This window comes from Phyllobates terribilis, unplaced genomic scaffold (assembly GCF_046119375.1).
Source record: "Phyllobates terribilis strain yellow unplaced genomic scaffold, ASM4611937v1 Scaffold_8__6_contigs__length_399053987, whole genome shotgun sequence".
Lineage (NCBI taxonomy): Eukaryota > Metazoa > Chordata > Amphibia > Anura > Dendrobatidae > Phyllobates > Phyllobates terribilis.
The window spans coordinates 342,480,922-342,508,268 of NW_027362768.1; the positions used below are offsets into that span (position 1 = coordinate 342,480,922).

Here is a 27,347-nt window from a genome sequence, read left to right on the forward strand (position 1 = left end):
TTGAAGACAAAATTAGGAAGCAGTTTTGATTTTGCGCAAAATTCATGAACCACGTGTGCCATTTTACTGATTTTAGAGCAAGAAAAGTCAACGAATATCACAATACAACAAAAAAAGTGACTTAAAGAAAAAAAGTAAATGATGAATCGAGCCCATAGAGTCATTGCTTAATTGCAGAGGAGTAAAAGAGAAGTTTAAGAAAACCAGTGCAAAGAAACGAGGGAGTGACCCGCGGCATAAGTAGCAAATAGACAGAGGTGATACGTTAGCTCCTGGACTCAAAAATCTGTAACGGCTCCCACTGGTGCCATTTATGATACTAATGTCTTCTTATGTACGAGAGAACTATGGAGCCCCCTCAATCACATGGATATGACTGCCACCTAGGCATCCCCTAAAGCTACACCCCTGTGCACAAGCTTTGAATACTAAGACAAATCGTTTGTTAGGGTCCCCCTTGACGCACAAGATGAGGGGCTTAGCCTCTGGAAAAACCTAGTGGAAAAACCAAGGGAAAATCAATCAATTTCTACCTATTTATCTAGAAAAAGGAAGTGAAATTGCACCAATCTTCCAAAATGTGGTTGTGGTCCTCCAAATACACTCGCAAATGAATAATAATACATAGGAGAGAAGTAGGTGACACTCCAAACATAGCAAAAAATTTGAAAAAAATGTATTCGATGCCAAAGTGCCACTTTTTTTGCTATATTTGGAGTGCGACCTATTTTTCTTCTATCTATGTATCTATCCATCAATCCATCCATCCAGTGGTGTAACTTTAGTCCGATGGGCCACTGTGAAAAATTAGGACCAAGGCCTCAACTACATGACTACATGTTTGTCAGACGTATGGACCTTGCAGCATTTAAGATCCTGTGAAGACATACGTGTTTGCCCCCCATGTAATGATGTAAGCTGACTCGCCCCCTGGGCCGTGGGGCACGTGGATCCGGGCGATAGGGGAATGATGGGGGTAGTAGTAGTGGCGGCCCGGTCCCGCGGCTCAGGGTGGTCAGGCCAATGGTAGTCTGCTACGTGCTTTAGATAATGTCCGACTACGCCACCCGTGGATTGCGGTTATTAGGAACCGCCGCTGCAAGGCAGTCCGCTGGGGCTGATGATGGGTGCAGCTGAGGTGATGTGACTCCCCACGGGAAGAGTGCAGCCCCAGGGCAGTGTAGTGGATGGTGGGAGTGATGGTAGTGCGAGTCCCGGTGCTGATAGTGCTGGAGGCGCGAAAGAGCACACAGACAACAAGTTACAGTCCAGGGTCTTTACTCACAGTTCGTTTGTTCCAGGTCACTTCGGCCAGCAGTGACCGCCTGAGCCGTGCTGCGTCCACCAGGTGAGGGGCTCGGTCAACTCCCAGGCAGTTCAGGAGCATGGCACAGGACCCCCTTTTATCCTTTCTCTGGCCTGCCTCACCAGTGACCCACTTTTGTCCAGCTGCCGCGGACCTGTGCGGTTAAACGTGGGCCCCGTCCTCCGCTGTCCTATATGGTGCCTTCCTAGCAGGTTTGATGAGGTGTCGCACCAATATATGATCACGACGACCGGTCTTTGGCTGAGGGTAGTTTCTCCTCCACCAACTTGGGATCCGGTACCCTTAATCTGCCTGACCCTTCACCCTGGATTCTCGTGGGTTCTTAGGGTCCCTTCCACCGTCTTGTTCCTGAGCCCTTCTGTTTCTCTGTCTCTCCTTCTTTGCAGTTCCTTTCTGTTTCTGTTCCTTTCTCTTGGAGCTGAGATGAGCCAGAATCTCAGCTCCCCTTCACCTCCTCCTCGGCCTCTTCTCCAGGCCCACTTCTCCTTCTCCTCTCAGGCCCCGGCCTTTTCCCTAGGCCTGCCTCTGGAGCAGCACTCAGCCTGAGCTGCTGCTCCCTGTCTTCTCCTCTCCACAGAACGAACCTAGATCTAAGATGGTGCCCACCTTTTATACCTCCCTCTAGCCATGAGCCCAGGTGACCAGCAACCAATGGGCTCCTTCCTACGCTCAGGAACCGCCCCCTATCTGCCCCTACAGCACTGGGTGTTCCACCCCTCCCTCCCCACTCCAGCAGGGACATGATCGGTCGTGCCTGCACTTCTGTCTAGTGGGAGCACCGTTGAGCTGTCCCTCGGAAATGGGGTGTGTGTGCTGCATGCAGCTAACTGAGCCCTGGTCCATACTCCATCCTTACCTGGGAGTGCAATATCACACCTCTGGTCTGAGGTGCAATACCCCTGTAGCGGCCGAACCCTCGGGGCGCTACATTCCCCCCTGGTAAAGCACAGCACGTCCTCGGGCTGGAAAAGAGCAAAAACAGTTGATTACAGGACATGCAAAGACTTTTTCAATAACTTTTTACATTAGAAACAGACATTACGGTTCAACTCCCTTTATGGGACACACTTTTCTTTTCACTAGACATTATAGAAAACTTTTCCAATAGTTCCGGAACTCTTTTGTATAAAACATTATAGAAAACTTTCACATGACTACTTAGCAGCCTATAAAACCTTTTCACATAAAACATTTTTTTAAGTAAAGCACATTCTTGGATCCTGGTGGCGGTGCAACTTGCGACCAGGTGTTCTTTCTTTTTAAAGGTGCAACAGTCCATTTTAACTTTGAGGTAGACGTTGCGGTTCTTGTATAAAACCAGTAGGGGGCGCTTTAAGAAGCGCAACTATATACATGGGATTGGCCGTTCCCAGTCCTCGGCCGGTGGGAATAGGGGAATGGCTGCTCACAGTCCTCAGCCTGTTAGGGGAAGAGGGGTGGCTGTTCTCAGTCCTCAGCCAGGTTACTTAGGGGATAGGGCATAACGTTCACACAGTCCTATATCAGTCCCAACGGGGACCACACGCAATTTGAAACAGTCCCACACAGTTCCTTTGCACCCTTACGGGTAACTATTTACAATGCCACTTGACCGTTCACTGGTAACGGTGTCTTCGTGACGCTCCTTCTTCCTCCTCATATGGATCTTCAGGCCCGTCCGGGCCCTCCTGGTACTCAGCGTCCGAGTAGTGCTGTTCCTCCTCCTCTACTACTCGGCGGACGTGTAGGGCGTACTACCCCTTCACGCCTTGGTGTCGGGTGTAAGACACCACGTCGCCTGGGAATAGATCCCGCCCACGATGGCCTTCCGGTAGGTGACTCTCCACATCTCTCCTTGTCACAAACACGTCACTGATGGTCTCGGGGTCTCGGATGAAACCCCAGCCGCGCTCCATCTGGAACTTCACGACAGTCCCGGTGACTCGGGGACTGCGGGCAGTTCGGGGATCTCGTCGGGCCTTCATCTTCTGCTCCGCAGTTTGGGCCTGCAGCTTCTCCTGTTTCATGCGCCGCTCCCGCTGCTCCCCCTCGAACACCTCCAGCTGTTGGCGGCATTACTCCCGTCGACGGGCGGCGTACGGGGGTGCTAGGCCTTGCGACCGGGCCTGCGATTGTGGTCTGCTGATCACGCCCGGGGTCAGAGGGCACGGCGTGGGGCGGGGCTCGCTGGTGGTGTCAATGGCCTGGGAACGGGTTGGTAGCGGTGGAGGCACGGTGTCGATGGCGGGTTCAGGTACGTTGGGCTCCGCAACAGGGTGCAGGGGCAGGTCGGCGGCCCCAGGGTTCGGGGTAGGGGCGTCTCCGTTACCTGCCTCTGTTGTCGCGGCCTCCTCCGCGGCGTCGTCCTCGGCCTCCGCTCTGCTTTCACTGCCCTCGGTGGCTGGTGTGCCGCTGGATGTCGACGGCGCCTCCTGCTGCAGGATCACGGCCCGCCGGGCCATTTCTTCTTTCCACCCGGCAATCACATCCCGCTGCGCCCGGACCATCCTCCGGTCCAGCTCTTCCAACGCCGCCCGTGTATATTCGGGGTCCTCCTTGGGGAGATGGGCTAACAGCTCGGTGAGGCTGCATGGTGGTGTAGCTTGCAGCAGGCCCTTTGCCAGGGTACCGGAACTGGTTTCTCCCTCCATCTCCGGGTGCGGCCTGGCCAGACTGATCCAGACTGCGCCCTGCCCCACAGTTTTCTTCTCTCTCCGCCCCCAGAGAGGGTGGTCCTGGGGCATTCTGCTGACAATCACTTTCAGGGGCAGCCCCCCCATGTTGATGGACATCTCCACTGCTGCATTCATGGCTGGTGGGGGCGGGCTCCTTCTTTGGCGCCATTCTGGGACCTGGCCCACGATGGGAGGTGGTTTCCTGCTGTCTTTTGGTGCGCACATAATGGCGCCCGCTCTGCCAGGGCGGGAAAGACGGATGAAGATGGCGGGAAACGGTCCAAGATGGCGTCTGATGGCGGGAATCGGCTCCGGATGACGGGAAACGACTCCGGACGGCGGGAAACTTCTTTTTAAGGTACATGTGCAATTTTCTTCAGGCACGCAATACCCGCTTGTGGCGGGTTGGTAATGATCCTGCCGACTACGCCAAAGCTGACTCGCCCCCTGGGCCGTGGGGCACGCGGATCCGGGCGATAGGGGAACGATGGGGGTAGTAGTAGTGGCGGCCCGGTCCCGCGGCTCAGGGTGGTCAGGCCAATGGTAGTCTGCTACGTGCTTTAGATAATGTCCGACTACGCCACCCGTGGATTGCGGTTATTAGGAAGCGCCGCTGCAAGGCAGTCCGCTGGGGCTGATGATGGGTGCAGCTGAGGTGATGTGACTCCCCACGGGAAGAGTGCAGCCCCAGGGCAGTGTAGTGGATGGTGGGAGTGATGGTAGTGCGAGTCCCGGTGCTGATAGTGCTGGAGGCGCGAAGGAGCACACAGACAACAAGTTACAGTCCAGGGTCTTTACTCACAGTTCGTTTGTTACAGGTCACTTCGGCCAGCAGTGACCGACTGAGCCGTGCTGCGTCCACCAGGTGAGGGGCTCGGTCAACTCCCAGGCAGTTCAGGAGCATGGCACAGGACCCCCTTTTATCCTTTCTCTGGCCTGCCTCACCAGTGACCCACTTTTGTCCAGCTGCCGCGGACCTGTGCGGTTAAACGTGGGCCCCGTCCTCCGCTGTCCTATATGGTGCCTTCCTAGCAGGTTTGATGAGGTGTCGCACCAATATATGATCACGACGACCGGTCTTTGGCTGAGGGTAGTTTCTCCTCCACCAACTTGGGATCCGGTACCCTTAATCTGCCTGACCCTTCACCCTGGATTCTCGTGGGTTCTTAGGGTCCCTTCCACCTTCTTGTTCCTGAGCCCTTCTGTTTCTCTGTCTCTCCTTCTAAGCAGTTCCTTTCTGTTTTTGTTCCTTTCTCTTGGAGCTGAGATGAGCCAGAATCTCAGCTCCCCTTCACCTCCTCCTCGGCCTCTTCTCCAGGCCCACTTCTCCTTCTCCTCTCAGGCCCCGGCCTCTTCCCTAGGCCTGCCTCTGGAGCAGCACTCAGCCTGAGCTGCTGCTCCCTGTCTTCTCCTCTCCACAAAACGAACCTAGATCTATGATGGTGCCCACCTTTTATACCTCCCTCTAGCCATGAGCCCAGGTGACCAGCAACCAATGGGCTCCTTCCTACGCTCAGGAACCACCCCCTATCTGCCCCTACAGCACTGGGTGTTCCACCCCTCCCTCCCCACTCCAGCAGGGACATGGTCGGTCGTGCCTGCACTTCTGTCTAGTGGGAGCACCGTTGAGCTGTCCCTCGGAAATGGGGGGTGTGTGCTGCATGCAGCTAACTGAGCCCTGGTCCATACTCCATCCTTACCTGGGAGTGGAATATCACACCTCTGGTCTGAGGTGCAATACCCCTGTAGCGGCCGAACCCTCGGGGCGCTACATAACCCATCCTATAATAATGTCACTAACCTTGGCCCCTTTCTGTCATGATGTCCACATCATGGTTCCTTCCAGTAATAATGTCCACATCCTTGCCCCTTTTAGTACCAATTTCCCTGATCCTGGGACCCTTTCCTGGTTTAATGTTCTCTATCCTGTCACCTTCCAGGTATAATGTCCCACATCCTTGGCCCCTTTCTAATATAATGTCCCCCTTCCTTGTCGCTTTCCACATGTAATATCTTCCATCCCAGGACTTTTCCTATTATAATGTCCCCCATCCTGGGCCCCTTCCAGTAATAATGTACCATATCCTGGTATAATGTCCTCCTTCCTTGGCCTCTTCCTGGTATAATGTCCTCCATCCTGGGCCCCTTCCAGTAATAATGTCTCTGTTCTGCATCTCTTCTCCCATAAATGTAAACACCCCCCACAAAAAAAGGATTCTTTTTACAATCCTCCACTCCTACGACGTGCAGCGTCCTCTTATTTAGCCGGCACATGAGCCGGCAAATGACATCAGCGTGCAAGCGATGGTCAGCACATGATGTTACTGCTATGCGTTGGTGGGTCCCCTCCACTGCCCTCTGTGACTGTAATAGTTACGCCCCTGTATCTATCTATCTGTCATGGCACTATTGTAAAATATCCCGGGACTAGGAGCTCCTTCCCTATCCCTAAAAAGAGGGGCGCCCTAGCCATCCTTACTCCCCGGATTACTCCTGATGGTGAAGGAATCAGGGCCAAGTGCCATATACAAATATGCACTCACAAACAACAGAGTGGAAACTGGGAAGTAAAGGAAGAAAAAACAAATAGGAGAGGATGAGGATATGCACAAAGACAAATCACCAAGCAACAGTCTTTAGAACAACTCTCCAAGCATCTCCTCAAACAACCAACACCTCCAACTCTAGAACCAGGCAGTATGAATCTAACACTGGCAATCCCTGATTGCCAGAGACGAGTATATATAGCAGAGGGGAGTGGCCAACACTGAACAGCTAAGACCATCAAAGCAGGAAAGCTCCAGAAGCTCTCAATGGAGCAGATTAAACCCCTGTACTGCTAAAAGAAACTTGCACTGTTTAATATGATGGTGAAGTGCTTCTAATCAGTGCAATGTGAAATCAGACACCGCGGTCTTCTGGCCCCTCTCTGTTGCGGTAAACCTGTGACACTATCTATCTATCTATCTATCATTTATCTTTTTTTGATACCTGCTTTTTGCAATAAATGATAGGAATACATTTTATAGGAATGGCAACCTAAGTTAAAACATTCCACCCTAGATATCGTCACATAATTTAAATTCAGTATAAAATGCAATAATCTAACACCGAAAATATTTCCTTACAAATGTTGCAAAATAACATAATGAACCATTACTGAAGATAAGAAAGTAAAAAGCTGCTGTACTCCTTTTTTTCCTTTTACTTTGCTTCATATTTGTTGGGTATAAAGCAAAATAAAAATGGGGTGATTGTTCAGTTTGCAGTAATGTTACATAACAGATATATTAGTATACTGTATCATCGCCTATTAATATTTGACTCTGAAACACCTACAGAGAGCTGAAAATGAGCCGGAGTGATATAAAGAATGTGTTTTCATATGTGCACAGATGCTGCAATGTTCAGTTATTTTAAGTTAATCATCTTAATAAATTGATGACAGCAACAGACTGAGGCGGCACAATTATCCCGCTCGCTCCCATAATCCTCTTCAGAAAGAGAGCTTGATTCATGATGCAGCTGTGTGTACAAAATTCATGCAAATGGGAGAATAAATTAGACTGGGGGGGGGGGGGGGGCGACTAAATCAGAGCGGACCACTTTGCTAATGTCAATTAAAGGTGAAATGTAACACAATGTAACCACTTGGAAAAGTTTCATTCTTTAGAAGAGTTGTTAGGGATTACAAAGATAAGCATGGGCTGTTTTAGAGAAAAATTTCTTTTGGCCCCCAAATGCGATTTATATACAATTTTGCCTCAGTCCTGCAAAGCAGTTGAAATGCAACATGGACAAATGACGTTAGTGCAGCATGGCGGTTCGGTTGCATGTTTAGAGGCTGTAGAAACTGCATGGCCATGGAGAAGTAGAACAGTAGTGGCAGTGTTGAGTAATTCAGGAGATTTACTGAAGGAAGGTAGCAGAGTCAAGTGATGTAGCAGAGCTATGTACTGTAGGTCAGAAGATTGACTGACTGTAGTGAAAGAGAAGAGTTGAGTATGTCAGGAGGCATACTGTGAGGCACGTATGGCCATGGAGAAGTAGAACAGTAGTGACAGTGTTGAGTACTTCAGGAGGTTCACTGAAGCAAGTTAGCAGAGTCCAGTGATGTAGCAGAGCTATGTAGGTCAGAAGATTCTGTGTAGTAAAGGAGCAGAGTTGAGTATGTCAGGAGGCACGCTGTGAGTCACATATGGTCATGGAGAAGTAGAGCAGTATTGTGTCATGCAGGGTGTGGGAAAAAGGGAAAGGGAGCCCAGACACTAGGGTAAGGGGGAAGTGGAGACCTCCTAGTCTGGTCTAGTGTCACCCTGTCTCAACTACCGTCCCTATATTGGCTCTTCACCAATCGCCGCATGCGTGCCTCGCCCTGACTTTCTCAGGCATATAGCTAAGGCTAGGGAAGGGAGGAGATGAGCACTAGTCGATCTCCTTTAGATTCTATAGACAACAAGGGTACACAAACAGGGGGGGATAGCTTAGCTTTAGACGACTCCAGACAAATGTGCACACGACCTCAAGCTCCAGAGAAGACGAAGTACTGCTTTTGCTAAAGCCTCCCAAGTAGTAATGAATATCGCCAGCACCTCCCTCTCATATACACCAGGTATTTATACACTCAGGCCAGAGAGCTAATTAGCCAGAGGAAGGTAGCTTCTGGGTCCTAGAGACAGCCAGCCTCTAAGAAGATGTCCCAGAGATGTAGCAGAGGTGGGTACATCAGGAGGCACTGAGTAACTAAGTAGCAGGGCTTGGTATGACCAAAGACACACAGCGACATGATAGCAAGCCTAGCAACGTAGCAGAGGAATACAGTGACAAAAGTAGCAGAGATGGGCATGTCAGGAGCCACGTAGTGACTATGTTATAGAGGCTAAAAAAATAGCAGTGTTGGGTATGTCTAAAGTAACATAATGTTAATGAAGCAGAACCGGGTATGTTAGGAGGCACTGGATTATCAGAGTTGAGAGGTGTTGGTTAGTGATGAGCGAGCATGTTCGCTACTGCTCGGTACTCGCCCGAACATCTCACTGCTCGAGATGCTCGGCGCTATCCGAGTATTTCCGGGGTTGCTCGGGCGGATGCTCGGGTCCCCTCCCTGCATGTTTGGCGCTCTTTACAGAGCCAATGAACATGCAGGGATTGCTTGCCACTCACTGTAATGCCGTAGCCATGTTGGTTGTGGGCATTACAGTGATTGACTGGCCGCACAGCGTCATCAGTTCTATATCAAACCTGACGCCGCCATGCTCGTCACAGTCACTCTGGAATCAGACAGTGTAGGGAGAGGTGCTGCTGAGCTAGGGAGGGATTTGCTTGTTTATTAGGTAGTGTAGGTGTACCAAACTATACTAGAGACACATATCCATCTCAACAAACAGTCCTTCTGAGGACTAATCCATCTGCAGAGATATAAGGCAGGCAGTGTATATAGGCAGGCAGGCAGTGTATATAGCAGACTGCAGTGCATATAGCACAAGAGGCTCCATTCCAATTCTCTCTGCTGCTGCTGTTAGATATTTGTAGACATAGGCCCAGGTCTCAGGGGCAGGGTTGGCTCCAGGTTTTTTGTGGACCTCGGGTGAAAGAGTCTCAGTGGGCCCCTTTAACACATACTACGATTCATGATGCACAGATACCACAGAGAAATATATATATAGTACAATGCCGAAGATTTCACTTGTTACATTACATGAGTGATATCTATTGTAAATTCCACAATAGCTCAGAAACCAGCGAATCCTCGCAGCGCACAGTGCAGACCGGACAATATAGTCCTCCATACAGTATAATGAGCTGCCACATAGTCCTCCATACAGTATAATGAGCACCACATAGTCCTCCATACAGTATAATGACCCCCACATAGTCCTCTATACAGTATAATGAGCACCACATAGTCCTCTATACAGTATAATGAGCACCACATAGTCCTCCATACAGTATAATGACCCCCACATAGTCCTCTATACGGTACAATGAGCACCACATAGTCCTCTATACAGTATAATGGCCCCCACATAGTCCTCACTACAGAACAATGGGCCCACATAGTCCTCCATACAGTATAATGGGCCCCACATAGTCCTCCATACAGTATAATGAGCGCCACATAGACCTCCATACAGTATAATGAGCACCACATAGTCCTCTATACAGTATAATGAGCACCACATAGTCCTCCATACAGAATAATGGGCCCACATAGTCCTCCATACAGAATAATGGGCCCCACATAGTCCTCTATACAGAATAATGGACCCCATAAAACACCCCATGCAGGCTGTGCCCTCCACATAATGCCCCATGCAGGCTGTCCCCCCCCCCATAATGCCCCATGCAGGCTGTTACCCCCACATAATGCCTAATGCAGGCTGTGTTCCCCACATAATGCCCCATGCAGGCTGCCCCCCCTCCACATAATGCCCCATGCAGGCTGTGCCCCCCCCCCCACATAATGCATCATGCAGGCTGTCCCCCTCCACCACATAATGTCTCATGCAGGCTGTCCCCCCCCATAATGCCCCATGCAGGCTGTCCCCCTCCCCACATAATGCCCCATGCAGGCTGTTCCCCTCCCCCACATAATGCCTAATGAAGGCTGTCCCCCTCCCCCACATAATGCCTCATGAAGGCTGTCCCCCCCATAATGCCCCATGCAGGCTGTCCCCCCCCCCACATAATGCCCCATGCAGGCTGTGCCCCCCCCGCATAATGCATCATGCAGGCTGTCCCCCTCCCCCACATAATGCCTCATGCAGGCTATCCCCCCTCATAATGCCCCATGCAGGCTGTGCCCCCCCCCCACATAATGCCCCATGCAGGCTGTCCCCCTCCCCACATAATGCCCCATGCAGGCTGTTCCCCTCCCCCACATAATGCCTCATGAAGGCTGTCCTCCTCCCCTACATAATGCCTCATGCAGACTGTCCCCCCCCATAATGCCCCATGCAGACTGTCCCCCCCATATAATTGACCATGCAGGCTGTTTCCCCCCACATAATTCCCTATGCAGGCTGTCACTTCGCCGTCCCACACATAATGCCCCATGCAGGCTGTCCCCCTCCACATAATGCCCCATGCAGGCTGTGCCCCCCCACATAATGCCTCATGTAGGCTGTCCCTCTCCCACACATAATGCCCCATGCAGGCTGTCCCCCCATAATGCCTCATGCAGGCTGTCCCACCCACATAATGTCCCATGCAGACTGTGCCCCCCCCCCCACTTAATGCCCCATGCAGGCTGTCCTCCTCCCCTACATAATGCCTCATGCAGGCTGTCCCCCTCCCCCACATAATGCCTCATGCAGGTGTCTCGCCCAGGGGGATATAGGGGACTCGGTGCCCGGGCCTTTTACCTTGTTTAAGATGTCACAGCAGTCGGTTCCCGGACCCGTACTCTGGGATCTCTCTTGAAAAGGGGTTTTAGTGTACAGTTTGTCTCGTGACGCCACCTGTGGTTTACAGTAATAGTTACCGACGCTTTTGCAGACCTCTGGGGGTGATGGGATGGCAGCTGGGATGTTTCTGCTCCCCACAGGCGGAGCGGGCCCCCGGGGCAGTGTAGGTGGAGATGGTGATGCTGGGCGTTGCAGTGCAGAAGAGATGGCGCAGCAGGAGTAACTGACAGAGACAGGGGATTCACTTCAGTACCTTTACTGGTGCGGATGTTAGGTACGGTCCAGAGTACTCGGTAGGAAGGGTGCACTTCTGGACTCTCCCCAGTGAGTGGGTATAAGGCCTCCCTCTCTCTAAGCTCCTGGCCAGCCTGCAACTGGGCCTAGCTTCTGTGTTGTGTTGTTCTCTCACCTGTCGCTTGGTAGTAGGACCTTTCTCTGGCAACCACTATCCCTGGACGCTGGGGCATTCGTGGTTCCTAGTCCTGTAAAGGGTTTAGCTTCAGGTCAACCAGGGATCTGTAATCCTCCTGGTATGCCGGTAATCCCTACTGGGTGTAGAGGACCCCGTAGGCGCGGACCCGGTGTCCGGTTTGTATTCTGGGGTAAGCCTGTGATGCTCCTCTGCCCCTTAACTCCTTTCTCCTCTTTGCCTCCGGCCACACACAGGGCCCTCAATACAGCAGCAGACGTGCTGCTCCTTCACTGGTCTCAGTGCCAGCACGCTCTCTGACTTTCTGACTTAGACTGAACTGAACTGCCTAACTCCAACCTCCATTATATATATCCCTAACAGGGCTCCCTCTGGTGGTATGAGGTGGAAGGGTGGAGGTGTTTGTTTGTAATGAGGGCCTCTTGTGGAGAAGTCCGTCCATGCACCCTTTTTGGGTCCTGTACCTGTAGTAGCAGGGTGCCACACAGGCTGTCGTCCCCCCATATAATGCCCTATGCAGGCTGTTTCCCCCACATAATGCCCCGTGCAGGATGTCACCCCCCATATAATGCCCCATGCAGGATGTCACTTCCCCCCAATATAATGCCCCATGCAGGATGTCACTCCCCTCCAATATAATGCCCCATGCAGGATGTCACTCCCCCCCATATAATGCCCCATGCGGGATGTCACCTTTCCCCCATATAATGACCCATGCAGGATGTCACTCCCCCCATATAATGCCCCTTGCAGGATGTCACTCCCCCTCCATATAATGCCCCATGCAGGATGTCACCTTTCCCCCATATAATGCCCCATGCAGGATGTCACTCCCCCCCGCATATAATGCCCCTTGCAGGATGTCACTCCCCCCCATATAATGCCCCATGCAGGATGTCACTTTCCACCCCCATATAATTCACCATGCAGGGTGTCACTTTCCACCCCCATATAATGCACCATGCAGGATATCACTTTCCACCCCCACATAATGCCCCATGCAGGATGTCACTTTCCACCCCGATTTAATGCCCCATGTAGGATGTCACTCCCCCCATATGATGCCCCATGCAGGATGTCACTCCCCATATAATGAAATACTCACCTCACTTCTCCTCAATTGCTGCTACTGCTCCAGACTCCTCAGCGTCGCCGGCGTCTTCCCGCTCTGCCCTGTGACAGCTCAGCAGAGGGCGCGGTGGAAAGACGTCACAGTCAGAAGACGTGGAAGAGACAGGACCTGCTGCGGAGGCACGAGGAGAGGTAAGTATTGTGCTGGGGCCCTGAGCAAGCAGAGAGGGCGATGGTGAAGCTGGCACCGCTCTCCTCCGCTCACAGGTCTGGGGTCCCATAGCACGCCGGGGTACTCGACGGCGAGTGCCCGGGTGCTGAAGCCGGGCCTGCTCAGGGGCCAGGAATAATGAATCTTTGTCTTGGATTTTAATCCTCATTATTTGCTTAAAAAAGCAATCCAGAGAACACCGTTTTTCTGCGCCATTTGCTTGTTGGTGACGCGCCCCCTGGGCCGTGGGGTACTCGGTGCCGGGCCGGTTGTTGCTAGGGGAGATGTCACAGTGGCGGTGACCCGGTCCATGACTCAGGGTGGTCAATCAAAAGGGGAATATTTACAGGGGATTTATAGTTTTTATATAAAGTTCATGACTCCACCTGTGGTATGCGGCTATGTGGAGACGCCGCTGCGGTGCAGATCCTCTGGACGCAGCAGAGTTGGTTTAGCTCTCCACAGGTAGAGCCTAGCTCCATGGCAGTGTAGATGTTATAGATGTTGCTGGGCGTTGTAGTGCATGTAGTGCAGGGAGTGATGGCGCAGCAGTAATTAACAGAGACAGTGGGGTGCAGTCTTCAGAGTTTACTCACAGTTGTTAAGTTCCTCAGGTTGCACTGTCCAGCTTACAGCCTCCCACGTCGCGCTGCGTTCACCAAGCAGGGGTTCAGCAATCCCTCAGGTAATTCAAGAGCACTTAATGGGACCCATTTCTGTGTGCCTTTCTCAGTTGTCTTCCTGCGCTGGCTCTCACCCTCCTGCCCTGCGCCTCACAATCAGTGTCCCAATCCGGTAGCCTCGGGTCTTGTCGGGCAACCTGCAGTCCCCTGGACCCTCTGTGACCACCTTCTCGGCGATGTAATTGTTGCTGTGGCAACTGCACCTTGCAAGTACAGAAGCCTTCGGTTTCTAGCTGAGTCTTGTAGTTCTCCACTAGTTTAGGGGCCGGTCCCCTCTGCGGCTTGATCCTTTCACACCTGGTAGATTCGGGCATACGGGTGGCCTCCAGCACTGCCCGTACCCCTAGGATCCTCCTGGAGCCTTCCTTCCTGCTCCTCTCCTCTCCTCAGTCTTGGGCCTCTCTGCTAGGCCCACTCTGGAGCAGAGCTCGTGCAGAGCCTCTGCTCCCTCCACTCCTCCTCTCAGACTGGCTTGTCTGACTGACCTCACTTCCTAAGATGGTTCCCTCTTTTATACACCTCCTTCACAAGTGCTCCCCTGAACTACGTCCTCCACCCACACCCACTACATCGTTCCCCCTCACTTGGTTCCCCTCCACTCCAGCCAGGGACCAGGGACTGTGCTCTGTCTTAGGCGCAATCTCGCCCTGCCCTACTGAAGTGGATGTGTTGGATGCAGGTGTTAGGGTCCCGGGCAGCACTCTAGCCTTACCTGAGAGTGGGATACCACACCTCTGGGTGAAATGCAGTACCTCTGTGGCGACTGAACCCGCAGGGGCGCCATATATACCCCCCAGGGGTAAATGTCTGTCAGCCCATACACTTAGTGCATGGGCATTACAAGTATAGGAGGCCCGCTCCTTTCATTTTTTTATGAGGCTCTCCTCCACGTCTCTTCCAAGGGGCATTGGAGTGCCTCCAAATTTCTGGCAGCCCTTGCATTCACTGCATAGGCCAACACTATGGGAGACCCACTTCCTAATAATGGGAACATTGTTTTTAGGAGGCTCTCCTGACGCGCCCCCGGGGCCGTGGGTTACTCGGCAACCGGGCCTCTGGTTGCCGGTACAGGTGATATCACGGTGGCTGGCCCGGTCCGTGACCCAGGGCGTTCAGTGAAAAGGGGAACTTCGATTGTATGGGGTTTTTGGGATTATTCGTGACGCCACCTGTGGTGTCTGGTGAGGATCACCAGAGCTGCAACAGTCCACTGAGGCAGATGGTAGGGCAGCGAGTGATGGGACTGCTTCGCACAGGTGGAGCAGGCCTCAGGGCAGTGTAGTGGTAGAGAGTGGGTCGCGCTGGGCGTTGTAGTGCAGGGGGGGAACGATAGTGCCGATGAAAAATGGACAGAGGCAGTGCAGTCATCCAAGATTTTACTCACAGTTCTTTAGACACTTCACAGGTGCACTTTACAGGTAAAGGCCTCCCTCGTCGCGCCGCGTTCACCGGGCAGGGGTTCAATCCTTCCTCAGGCAATTTTGGAATACCTGGCAGAACCCCACTGTCTCGTGTTCCTACTTTGACTGTCTTTACTCTGGTCCTTCTCCCTCCTGCTCTGCGCTGCCCACTCTCAATCCCGCTCTGGCACTCTGAAGTCCTTCCTGTACGTTGGATCTGGGACCTACTTAACCCTCCTGGGGATTAGAATGCCGCAGCAATCCCTCTGTCTTCTGACAGATGCGGGGCATACGGGTGCCGTCCTGCACGCGCTGTACCCCCTGGGATCCTTCCTGTAGAACGGAGCCTACTCCCTGCTCCCCTCCGGGGCCTTCACACTGGGCCCTAAATGTGGAGCAGATCTCCTAATGAGACTCTGCTCCCGGACTGTTCTTCTGAACTGTCCTCACTGTCTGAACCACCACTCTACGATGGCTTTCCTATTTATACTCCTAACAAAAGTGCTTCCTCTACCTACTTCCTCCACCCACACCCACTACTGGTTCCCCCTACCTTTGGGTTCCCCCCACTCCAGCCAGGGTCAGGGCTCAGCAGAAACATACGTTACGTCTTGCCCCTCCAGCCGGCCTGGAGTAGTGTAGTATTGGATGCAGGTGTTTTGGGGTTCCGTGCAGCACTCCCATCTTACCTGAGAGAAGGGAGACACCACACCTCAGGGTGAGGTGCAGTACCTCTGTGGCGACTGAACCCTCAGGAGCGCCACACTCCGACCTCTACCTCTCTTCCAAGGGGAATTAGAGTGCCTCCAAATTTTTGGCAGCTTATGCATTCACTGCATAGGCAAACACTATGGGAGACCCACTTCCTAATAATGGGAACATTGCTTTTAGGAGGCTCTCTGACCTCTACGTCTCTTCCATGGGGCATTGGAGTGCCTCCAAATTTTTGGCAGCTTTTACATTCACTGCATAGATAAACACTATGGGAGACCCACTTCCTAATAATGAGAACATTGTTTTTAAGAGACTCTCCGACCTCTACATCTCTTCCAAGGGGAATTAGAGTGCCTCCAAATTTTTGGCAGCTTATGCATTCACTGCATAGGCAAACACTATGGGAGACCCACTCCTTTCCAATGGGAATTTGTCGTTACTATGGCCCTGCTCTATGTGTCTTTAAATTGTTAGTGGGGTTTTTCCTAAATTTTGTCAGCCGTTGGACTCACTGCATACCCTATAACTGTATAGCACACCCGCTCTTTTGTAATGGAAACATGTCATTACTGTGGCCCTGCTCTATGTGTCTTTAAATTGTTAGTGGGGATTTTCCCAAATTTTGGCAGCCCTTGCAGTCACAGCATGGGCATTACCACTATAGGAGACCCGCTCCTTTATAATGGGAACATTTTTTTTACTGAGACCCTCCTCTATGTCTCTTCAAAGGGGTATTGGGTTGCGTCTGAATTTTTGGCAGCCCTTGCAGTCACTGAATACGCAATAACAGTATAGGAGACCCACTCGTTAATAATGGGAACAACAAAGCATAGCCGGCTGATGGCTCTCTAACAATAGTGAGGGCCGACTGCTGGCCCTTTAAGAATATTAAGGGCGGCCTGATGGCCCTATAAAAATACGCTTTGTGACTTTCAGAGTCCCTCCATCATCAATGAAACAGGATGTGTCTGATGATGTGTTACACACCACATTGCCAGATAAGGTTGTAAAATGTTAAAATGACATTTCCCGGTGAATGCATTTGTCTTAAAAAATAACGTAAAAAAAAACAAAAAACAGTAGGATCTTTCTTTAGTATAAAAAACAGAGTCGCCAATGTAACCTCAATGTAGTCACATTGTTCAGCTCCTGCACCTCCTCCATCTCCAAAATGACCACATCAGTCACAAGCTGACAGCACTGCAGCACTGGCTTGGCCAAGCGACAACAGGCTGTGCTGAAGATAACATGCTTAATGCTTAGGTGACAAACCGCCCAGCGCTGCAGAGTTGTTGAAAGCTGTAACACAGTAGCCTGATCTGTGGCTCTCACCGCTGATCATACAGCCAGACATGGTCGTGTGTGACAATGGGCGCAACCTGGTGACGGAGAAATGACAGCCGGAGTAGATACGGTTTCCCTCTATACCAGTCCTTTCACCGAGCTAAAGAATATGGCTGTGGTGAAATACAACTCCCACTGAGAAGCTGTTTAAAACTGAAAAACATTGTGCCCACCAGAGGATTTGATTCTGAGGGCTCACCTTTCTCCCCCGCTCAAGAGCCCCATAGCTGCTGCAAAGTTAGCGTTATTGTGTCACCCTGGCCTGGATGCCACAAATATAATAAAGCTGTGTCTGAGAGCAAGGGCGAGGTTCTCTGGTCAGGGGAACATTAGCATGCTATACCTCCTGTCACAGGCCAGTAGGGGGAGCAGGCTGCCCCTATAAAAGCTGGAACTGGGGGCAGGGTTAGGGAGAACTGGACGACCTGTCTCTGGATAGAGAAGTGTCCCAGAGCAGTGAGGGACAGTTGTATTGCACCCTAAGAGGACGTGTGGCAGTAGGAGAGCCACAAGCCATGGACAAGAGGTGAAGTACGCCTGTCCTGGCAGATAAAGAACCAAATTTACCAGACTTTGGCGTCTGAGGCTGTGAGGATTCCACGTCCTACAGCAGATAACCAGTCCGCAGGGGACTGTACGTTCCTTGGCCTAAGAAGCCCGGAGGCTCCGCCACAGCAGAAGGGACCAGCAGAGCCGTACCAGGCCGGGAGTAGAAAGGAACCCACGTTGCAAACCATACGGGCAAGAGGACACGGTGAGCTCGGGACCGTGCGCTGTTACCCTACCAGGAGGAGATAGCCAGAAGGAGTGCAGAAAGCACGGTAGGCCTACACCCTCACCCTGACCAGGGCCAATTTCCCGTTTGCTCTCAGACGTCCAGGCCCCCTCCTACCCGGGCCTGTTTGTGGGTCAGTTCACCTGTTCTAGTAAAGACCCTGGACTGCAACCTGTTGTCTGTGTGCTCCTTGCTCCTCCAGCACTAATGGTACTGGGACTTCCTGCACCATCACCCCCATCTTCCATTATACTGCCCTCGGGCCGCACTCTTCCCATGGGGAGTCACCCTATCCCAGCCCCAGCGGTCTACCTGGCAGCGGCGGTCCGCACTGACCGCAATCCACGGGTGGCGTAGTCGGACACATCAACAGCGCGTCGCAGACTACCAATGGTCTGACCACCCTGAGCCACGGAACTGGGTTGCCACTACTACCCCCATCGTTTCCCGATTGCCCGGCTCCGAGTGCCTCACGGCCCAGGGGGCGAGTCACTATCATGAACTCTCCTGATGTAGAAGCCAGGGTACACCAGAGGATTCTCTGGTGGGACCGTCCAACCCTGCCGAGAAGCAGTCCTGGCTAAGAAAAGTGTGTGGGAAGGTTCCCGGACACTCTATGCCTGCTTTTTTACTGAAGTGGAAACCCACACAAACACAGGAAGAACATACAAAGTCCTTGCAGATGTTGTCCTTGCTGGGATTTGAACCCAGGATCCCAGCGCTGCAAGGCTTCAGTGCTAACCACTGATCCAATGTGCTGTCGTTCACCCTCTGACATCTAACAGGCTGGAGAAACTTGCACCTACTGCCACTCAATCTTCAGTTCCTTTGTGAGAAACTAATGTATTTGGGCAGAAGAAAAGGAAATTGTGCATGGCTTCGCTACTGGTACTGGGGGCAGTGCTAATACCATGGCATCGTACCATAGTTTACTGGAAATATTCCAGGCTGGTAGGAGACCATCAGATTCCCACAGAAAAGTACCAGCAGTAATGTTCAGGGACCCGCGCTTGTAGAAGGCGGAGACAATACCTGGAGAAATAGTGGCTGCTTGGGACCGAGTATGGACACCCGGCCGCCTCCGGCATGAGGTTGTGAAAAGCTTCCACCTCCATGAGCCTAAAAGGCCACATTTCAAGTCAAAGCAGCTTTAGAGGACTTCCTGGGAGAAATGACAGCTGGGTAGATATGGTTTCCCAAGTCCTTTCACCGAGCTAAAAAATATGGCTGTGGTGAAATACAACTCACCGACAAGCTGTGGACTGGCTCTGTACCGTCCCTGGCGACATTCACCTGTCCACGTGTTTGTGGCTAGGTGGTCCTTCCCAGTAAGTGCACTGGGGAGGGCACGGGTAATGTTGTGGGACCCGTGCTTGTGGAAGATGGAGACGACCCCGGGAGAAATAGTGGCGGCTGGGGACCGAGTATGGACACCCGGTCGCCGCCACCATAAGATTGGGGACAGCTTCCGCCTCCACGAGCCTAAAAGGTCACATTTCAAGTGCCAGCAGCTGTCAAAAATTTGGCAGTATAGTATTGCAGCCTGTGGGTGGGTGGCTGGCTGCATACTTGCGCTTGCATTCCAAGGAATGGAGTAGGGACAGCTGAACGCTGCAGTGGGACAAGGACGTGGACGGTGATTGTTGCAAGTCTGCAACGACAGGTGCATGGCGGGAGGCATCTTTGCATGCGCCAAGGATTACTTATGATGGGCACACTTTTAGGCAGTGACCTGGGAGACAGAGATGCTTCCAGAGGTCTTCCCCATGCTGTTCCCATGTCTTTTCAGCACTGTATGCATGTGTCTGATGATGTGTCACACACCACATGGCCAGATAAGGTTGTAAAATGTTAAAATGACATTTCCCAGTGAATGCATTTGTCATGGTTGAAAGCAATGCAAAAACACATCAAAAACGCTACATGTGAACATAGCCCAAGGTGTGGAAAAGCATTTTTGGTTTTGGTTATTTATTTTGCCTTATATACAAGTCATTACCCTGGAAAGGATGTTCCTTAACATATTTCCCAGGAACATCCATTTTGGTTTAGTTTTTGTTTGTTTTATTGTGAGTCTGTAAAAGTGGCATAATACTCTGACAACGTTGTTGACCGCAGTGACCTGGGAGTCAGAAATGCTTCCAGAGGTCTTCCCCATGCTGTTCCCATAGATTTGGACAATTTTTAGGCCCTCTGCAGACCGCCGGGGGGCGCCGCCTGAAAAATGCTCGAGTTTCCCATAGACTTACATTGGGCTCGTTGCTCGGGTCGAGCACCCGAGTATCCCAATGTGTTCGACCCGAGCATCGAGCACCCAAGCATTTTACTGCTCGCCCATCACTAGTGATGAGGTGAAGCAGTAGCTTGGATACCAACTACCTGATATCTCAGGCAGCACCTCTCCACCTGAGCCTGGGTGAGTGACAATCTCCTGTGCAGCTTCTCCCCAGAGTTAGTGACACACAGGTGCTGAGCTGACCCATCACTGCCATCATCTGTACTCCAAATGAGTACATTCTGATATTAATGTGGGGAAAAGTAGGAGTGCGGAAGCCACTTACGTGCAATTTTTTAAAAGGAATGAAGACAAATCCCCTAATAAAGAAAGGCCGTGTAATGGGTCTGGGAGGTGGAACCTCTGAGCAACTATACAAGGGGGCAGTCCTTGTAAGGAAGCGGGTGGCTCCCAGGGAAGGCGGGCAGGTAGTCACGGCTAGTGACGGGGACAGTCTCTGGGTAGAAGGGCAGGAGGTCACGGCAAGTGACGGGGACAGTCTCTTGACAGGCGGGTGGTCACGGCAAGTGACGGCAGAGCCTCCAGGTAGGCTAGCAGGCAGGTAGCAGGTGGACGCTCCCAGGTGAGCGGGCAAGAGTCTATGGACAGGCAGGTGGTCACAGCACGTGACGGCGGAGCCTCCAGGTAGGCTAGCAGGCAGGTAGCAGGTGAGCGCTCCCAGGTGAGCGGGCAAGAGTCTCTGGACAGGCAGGTGGTCACAGCATGTGACGGCGGAGCCTCCAGGTAGGCTAGCAGGCAGGTAGCAGGTGAGCGCTCCCAGGTGAGCGGGCAAGAGTCTCTGGACAGGCAGGTGGTCACAGCACGTGACGGCGGAGCCTCCAGGTAGGCTAGCAGACAGGTAGTAGGTGAGCGCTCCCAGGTGAGCGGGCAGGCTGGTCCATAGACAGACTGACAGGTGTCGGAAGGCAGACCGTCGGACCGCAGGCTTGCAAGCAGGTAAGCGGATATCAGGCAGGTATCAAGCAGGAATCTGGCAGGTGACTGGCAGGTAACAAGCAGGAATATGGCAGGTGACTGGCAGGTAACAAGCAGGAATCTGGCAGGTGACTGGCAGGTAACTGGTAACGGGACCTGAGGGCTGAAGCAGAGTGAAGGCTTTGCAACAACATTGCTCGGGCACCTCCATTTTGGAGGAGGTGCCTTATATATGGGAGGTCCTCCGGCAATTGGCCGGGGACTCCTTAGGACGGCGCGCGCGGTCCCTTTAAGAGAGGGGGAGCGCACGCGCGCGTGCCCTAAGCACACTGCCGGGGAAGGAGCGTGTGCCGGAAGCAGCGGGGAGAGAAGCGCTGGAGGACGCCGCGCCAGGAGCGGGGAGGTGAGAGGGACGGCGTCTCTGTCTAGTACGGGGCAGAGACGCCGATGCTACAGGCCGTACTCAGCCCCTGCCTTCAGAGGGAGGCCGGCATGACATAGTTAATGCGGGATAAAAGGGGGGAGGGCTTACTGAAGTGGGGTGTGAATAGGGTTCTGGCAAGGTATTTATGTTGGATTTGTTTGGTGAGGATCGTAGGGGAGGGTATTTTAGGGGGCAGGTGCACTTGCAGGGGAGGAGTGGGGTATATAAGGGACGGCTATTTGGGATTTGGCAGTCATTTTAGGTTGCCATCATCCCATACACATCATCTGTGCCAGGATGGAGGCCATTGACGGGATGCTGCAGCAGCTGCGGGACGCTGCTAGTCTGAATGGTGCGGACTTGTTGCAGGCATCGGTCCAAAGCCTAATTGGGGGTACTGGAGCTGGTAACGCTGCACCAGCACCTGACCCACGCCGGCCGCGGAGGACTATGCCTCCGGCGCGCCTTAGTCCTGAGGAAACCCCCAGGGTCCAGCGGCGAGTCAGGAGCCCCTCTAGGGACCCTCCGGTCAGGAGTAGGGCCCGCACTGCTGCAGCTCGTGCTTCCTGCTCCAGGAGGAATCCACCTTCACGCCGGGACCTGCATCAGGAGGAGGTGTCGGCCTCCTCCTCTACAGCGCGAGGCGGCAAGACAGCTGGACCAGGTGCGGCAGACCCCAGGCTGCGGCGGGGGCCTGTTCGGCGCAGCGAGTTGAGGAGGGCCCGAGGATGGGGGCCTAACCTGGGGGCCCCTCAGCGTGGGAGCGGCGTTGATCACGCAGCCGGCTCCGCCCATCCTCCGGCGGTCCGGGCTGCAGGGAGAGTGGATTCAGCAGCGGGCAGTCAGGATCTGGCCGGCTCCGCCCACAATGCAGGCTCCGCCCATAATGCGGCCGTGGCAACGTCAATCAGGCTCTCAGTTGCAGGCAGCAGGCGGCTGGCTCTGCTGACGGTGGGGTAGGCAGCGGCGTATATGCAGAGGTGGGATCTCCATACGGGCAGCACAGCGCTGGCCCAGTCCCCTTATCTGGCATAACGGCCGTTCATGGCATTAGCCAGGCTGGCTGCAGCCATTGGTCGGCTCACTCCCCACAAGATGTGGGGTCGGGATCACAGCGGTTAACGAGGCAGCAAGCTGCTGGACCTTCAGGTCTCCCTCTCACGACATACTGTGGCCAACAAGGATCGGATGGAGGTCGTCAACATCAGGATTCAGGATCAGCGGCTTCTGGGTTCACAGCACCTAGGCAGCCAGGTGAGTCGTCGCTAATTTTTCCTTTCTGGTCCCCGTTACCTTCTTTGGCGATTAATAGTCAGGACATTTCTGGGGGGGTTAGCGGGGGTATTGGTATGCTGATGCAGGGTTTAAGGGATTTAGCTTTATTACTGGGGACGGGAACAAATACGTCACAGGGCATTGTGTCGCCTACACCTGCGCTGGGTAATTTTCAGTCGGCCCAGTTGGGACATAGCGGGATAGGCTGTAATAACATTGCGTTTTTGAGGGGTTCTAATACAGTGGGCGCAGGGGGAGGAAATCCGTCAATGAGTGAATCTAGCACGGGGTATCAGGAACAACACAGGCTGTGGGGGGCGAAGGCGACAAGGACAAAGATGACAATGTAAGGCTAGACGATATGGCAAAAGGGGAAGTTTATGTTTGTTTTGAGGGGCCTTTGTGGTCACATTTGAAGACCGAGGTGAGGGAAAAATTATGGAAAGGGGAATATGTAGAAATATTCTCGTTACTTCCATTGGAACGTTTTAACCTAGACAGGGCTAGAAAGGATGATTCCAAAAAAGAGGATGAAGAAAAACGAAGTACCATCTGATACCACGGACCTTTACGAACTGTTTACAAGCATTTGCGATACTAGCCAGTGTGATAGGCAAAAAAGCTCCAGAAAATTGTTCGGGGCTTTTTTGTTACATGGATGCAATTGGGGAGGCATATAGGGTTTATGGGGGACAAGGGTGGTTACGTTATGACGAACAATTTTGTCAGAGGAAAGCGGTACGATCTAGTATCCGTTGGGACCATAAGGATATTGCCTTATGGCTGAGGGTAACACCGCCGAGTAGGAGTGGGCAAACTAACCAGTCCTTTCTCGGGAGCAGCGGCAGTCTTGGCCAGACGGGACACTCGACAGCTGTGCAAAAAGGGTTATGTTTCCTCTTCAATGAAGGATCTTGTAAATTCGGAAATAAATGTAAATTTAAACACGACTGCTCCTCATGCGGTGGCAGCCATAGCGCATCCAAATGTTTCAGAGGGGGAAAGTTCAGAAGCAGCGAGGGTAGTGAAAAGAGGGGTGACACCAGTGCGTCTGGCAGAGATGCAGCTATTCCTAAGTAGATACCCGGACAGGGCGGCGGCATCACTAATAGAAGAAGGTTTTGGAGTTGGTTTTAGGATACCATTTATTGATAGCGAAGTTCAATTTAATGCAAAAAATTTTAAATCCGTGTTACAAGTTCCTGAGGTGTTTGCGGAAAAATTGGCAAAAGAGGTAGCTTTAGGGAGAATGGCTGGCCCTTTCGTTTCAAAGCCCATAAAGAACTTGCGGGTGTCTCCGTTAGGCATTGTCCCAAAAAAGGAACCGGGTAAATACAGGCTAATTCATCACCTCTCCTTTCCATAGGGCACATCGGTGAATGATGGTATTGATCCAGACTTGTGTTCGGTGAGTTATACTTCCTTTGACATGGCAGTTAGTTGGGTCTGGTTTTTTGGTAAAGGGGCATTATTGGCAAAGACTGACATAGAGGCGGCTTTTAGATTGCACCCGGAAAGCATGCATCTATTGGGTTGCTCTTGAAACGGCAGCTTTTTTGTAGACCGGTGTCTCCCAATGGGTTGCTCGCTGTCCTGTGCGTACTTTGAAACTTTTAGCACCTTTCTCGAATGGGTTGTTAGGGATGTTTCCGATCTAAATTCCTGCATCCATTATTTGGACGATTTTTTGTATGTTGGTCCTGCTAATTCTCCTCTCTGTTCTGTGTTGTTGCATACAATGGAGAGTGTGGCTAAGAAGTTTGGTGTGCCTTTGGCAGTTGAAAAGACTGTGGGTCCGGTGACGTCTTTGAGTTTTCTCGGGATTTTAATTGATGCAGTCAAAATGGAGTGTAGGCTACCCGTTGATAAGGTAGTCGATTTGTTGGAAGAGGTATCCAGAGTTAGAAAGCTACATAAAATTACATTGCGTGAATTACAGTCTCTTCTCGGGAAATTGAATTTTGCGTGCCGTATTATGCCAATGGGCAGGGCATTTTGTAGGCGTCTGTCATTAGCGACGGCAGGAGCAAAATCGCCTCATCACTTCATTAGGTTACGAAAGGAGTTGCGTGACGATGTGGGAGTTTGGGCTCAGTTTTAGGAGACATACAACCGCAAGTCAGTTTGGATTGCTCCGGTGGTGAATGCCAGCGAATTGGGATTGTTCATTGAGGTGTCGGGACAGCGTGGTTTTGGTATCTTTTTCCGAGGTAGTTGGATTGAGGAGAAATGGCCAGCGATATGGCGTGATCGAAACCTGTTGGGTAATCATACATTGATCAACCTTTTTCCCATTATGGTCTCTTTGGCTCTATGGGGAGAGTGTTTTCAGAACAAAAAAATCTGTTTTTCCTGCGAGAACCAAGGGGCAGTGTCTGTTATCAATTCTCTGTCAGCTGCATCGCCATTGGTGGTGAAAATACTGCAAAGGCTGGTGCTAATTAGTTTATCGTTGAACATGTGGATAGTGGCAGAGTTTAAATTGGTCCCTTTAAATCCGATCGTCAATGCTATTTCTCATTCGCAGCGGGATCAGTTCCGGTTGCTGGCACTTCAGGCGTCATCGACAGGTTTGGTATGCCCTCCAGAACTATGGAATCTTCCCTTCGAGCTGTAAGGAATCTGATCTGTCAGTCATTATCTATGAGGACCTGGTCATCATATGAGGTCGCTTGGCAGCTATGGGAGGAATGGAAATTTGCTATGGGAGACCCTTTAGAGAGCGACAGCCTATTATTATTATTGGTTGGTCATTTCTGGGAGGAAGGTTGGTCGGTGCCAAAAATAAATAATTTCATGGCAGGTTTGGCCTTTGGCTTTAGAATAAGGGGTCTTCCGGATGTAACAAAAGCAATATTGGTTCGCCAAGCGCTAAAAGGTTGGCGGAAGGGTTGGAAGGTGAGAGACTGTAGGCGGCCCATATCATATGGACTATTGTTAACCCTGGGGCAGCTTCTCGCTTCAGTATGTATATCCCCATGGGAGATCAGACTATTCCGGCTAGCTTTTTCTCTGGCCTTTTTCGGGGCCTTTCGTTTGGGTGAGTTGGTTAGCCCATCAAGATTCGTCAGTGGGAGTCTTTCAAAAGAGGACGTGAATTTATATTGGGGTGTAAAGTGGTGTTGTTCACAGTGGCCGGGTCTGACATGTGTCCTGTACTCTGTGTGAGAGAATTTGGTTTGGGTACAGGGGGCACAAATCACCGTTGTTGGTTCACCAGGATGGCTCCTTTTTATCTCGCTACCAGTTTTTAGCAGTGCTAAAAAAGTGTCTTGAGGCTGGCGGTATCCCACCAAAAGAGTATAGCGGTCACTCTTTCAGGATTGGGGCAGCCACTGAGGCAGCCAGGAGGGGGCTGGGTGACAAGTTAGTCAAGAAGATCGGACGGTGGGAATCCATACGGTTTAGGTCTTATATACGCCCGGCTTGGTTGTAGTGAAGAGAATGTTCCAAGTTCTTGTTAGATGTTACCGTTTCTTAGATTTGTATTTTTGTTTGACTTCACGGATGAAAGTCCCTGGCTCGTATGGATCATGGGCAATTCTTTTGTCTTCTGGGCTGCATTACGGGCAGCGGTGAGGCCGGCCGTCAGTTAGGATTCTTGGAGGATGAAGCCATTCTACGGTGGATTGGGAAACAGCAAATGGTGTGGAGGCAACTCCTGGCTGAATTCCATCACTTTGTGAGGCTTGATCGGGTCGCTGATTTGTTGGTGCTACATTTGAGGGGCAATGACCTGGGTAAGAGGTCTTGTAGGGAAGGACATCAAATTTGATATACAGAGATTGTGGGCAATGTTCCTAAAGGTTTTGGTTATTTGGTCTGACATTGTTCCACGACAAGTCTGGCGAGGGGCCCAATCAATTGAAGGAATCAATAGAGCCCGGATAAAAGTAAATAGGGCGGTGACGTGTTTCATGGTACGAAATGGGGCTTTGGCCATACGCCATACAGAACTTGAGTCTGGTGAAGGGGAATTTTGGAGGAGGGATGTGGTGCACTTAAACGCGGTCGGTTTAAGAGTGTGGAGGGACACAAATATTTGAGGTGTCAGAATATTTGTGCTCATGGCATGGGGGGGTCCTCGAAGTTGGTGATCATGGTTAATGGTGGATCAGTGGGGGGGACCTCAGGAAGTTCTGGACCCCCCTACATGGTATTCAGTGGTCTCGGGTGGTTGATCCCATGGGGATTGGATCAGAGGGCCCGTGGTTTGGGGCATGTTTCATTGGCCAGGCTGTTTGAATTGGTGCCTCCGAGCTGGTGCTTAGCAGCTGGAGGTAATACGCAATCTGCCTGAGAGAAAGACACCATTGGTTTCTTGATTTAAAATAGTTTGGGGCTTCGAGGACCACCCCTATAGGATGTGGTTTATAATGTTTGTATTTACAGTTATATGAAAAAGTTTGGGCACCCCTATTA

At 51.9% G+C, this 27,347-nt stretch overlaps 1 pseudogene; it reads left to right on the plus strand.

The window, feature by feature from the left end:
* The first annotated feature begins 21,947 nt into the window (after positions 1-21,947).
* LOC141157760 (uncharacterized) lies at positions 21,948-26,361 on the plus strand (annotated as a pseudogene).
* Positions 26,362-27,347: the final 986 nt, after the last annotated feature.